The following is a 1,789-nucleotide window of genomic DNA, read 5'->3' as shown; positions in this document are numbered from 1 at the left end:
ATATGTTTATAAATGGTTTAATCCCATAAAAACTACTCCGAAAATCTTTTCCTTTTTTATAGTTAGTAAAATCTGATTTTCATTTGTATAATTTCGGTTATAAAGCCTCGCTTTAAACTTGACCAGAATATGTCAACTTCCTCCCGCCCCCACTGAAATAAAAAAGGCATATGAAAAAATTTCCACTTGTTAAAACGGATAAATTTTAAATAAATTTGCACTAAGTGTTTAAATGAGGACAAGTTTAAAGATGATTGTTTCTTTTGAGCATAAAGCAAGGCCACATATACGTCACTGTCGTTAAGAAACATTTGTTGTTGGATGCGTTTTTGCATGAAGATGAGCTTCTCTTACCGAGGGTGCTTTTACCGCCGTCAGGGTTTCCTCCCTGTGTGAGTGTCCGGGGCCCTGTCCACACGGGGTGCCGCTGGGGAAACCAACCAGCCGTTTAAGTTCAGTTGTTTAACTCGTCACTTAGGAAATAATTACCTCGCAACCGACAGAATAGTCTCGCGATCAAGAATGAACAGCTGTCAGTCTGACGGAAGTCAGGCCAGCCGTCAGGTGGGGGTTTGTTCCCAATACCGATGCTGTTGCAAGCACCTCATTGTTCTGTCTCGAACTCCTGGTTTTCAGATCCTGCATCCGCTGCGCCCGCAATGTCTCTGTTCCACTTTCGTGAAGTTACTTTTTAATTCTCACAAGGCATGAGCTACAATTAAGCTTGAACAGTCAACTTCTATGCCCTCAGACCTAGAATTACGTTCCCTTCCTTGGGACTAACGGAGAATTCGACGATTTCTAAAGACCAAAAACTGTTTGCACATCCCAGTGTCGAAAAATGACATCCATACAGTTGAACGTATCTCCGCTGCCACCCCCAACTTGGCTCTGACCTTGAGGATGCCCCTCTGTAAGCAAGTCATCTGCCGGCCTGGTTTGACATCCAGTAGTCAAGGCGGCTTTCTGAGTGGAAAGCAAATTGAAATCAATTGGAAGCAGTCCACTTATTAAATATTTAAGATTAAAATTTGTGATGTCTGTCCTTGCCAGGCGTCCAGGGGAGTCACTACTAGGCGATGACTCTGCTTACTATGTCACTTTATCCTTGCTGTTTCTCGAGACTTACAAATTTAATGGAAAGAAAGAAGAATTTTTTCTTAATTCTTATCCTTTATTTTTACGTTTGTGGAGGGCACAGATGCAACAGAAATAACAAAGCGGCACCGTCTGTGGCACTGGTCGCTCCCGACGGGGCGCGCGTCAGAGGCTGCAGGACTGCAGTGACTACAAAGCTCTCTTTTTAGAAAGTTCTCTCCCATTAAAGCGAGTGGGTGAGGTCGCCGGGCAGGGGCATAGCCAGCACCCGAGACACGGCCTGTGTCTGGCCGACGTGGCCTGGGTGGTCGGGAGAGACCTGTGCCCTCCCCGAGCCAGTCAGAGTAGCCGTCAGAGTCCTGAGGCCAGTCCCCCTGCCCAGCGCGCCCAGCCGGCAGTCCAAAGGCCATGCAGCCTGTGGCAGGTGCTGCCGGCCCGGGGCCGGTCCTCCTCCCCCCCCGTCGTCGTCGGCCAGCCATGTGGCCGTCTAACGGGTGCCGACAGTGCTGCTGTCTGGGACGGGCGAGTGTGTGCGTTTTCACATCAAAATCTGGCCTTGCACGTGGGTGGCGTGACAGCAAGCCTGTGGTCTCTGGGCTCGACTGACCTTCAAGTGACCGAAGGGAAGGCACGGGGGCATCTGTGGGGGGCAGGGGCTCTGGGGTAAGGAGCCGAGGGATCGGGGTGCCCA

The sequence above is a fragment of the Pteropus vampyrus genome, unplaced genomic scaffold (genome assembly GCF_000151845.1).
Source record: "Pteropus vampyrus isolate Shadow unplaced genomic scaffold, Pvam_2.0 Scaffold658, whole genome shotgun sequence".
Lineage (NCBI taxonomy): Eukaryota > Metazoa > Chordata > Mammalia > Chiroptera > Pteropodidae > Pteropus > Pteropus vampyrus.
The sequence above is the reverse complement of the archived record's forward strand: the minus strand, read 5'-3'. Positions refer to the sequence as shown.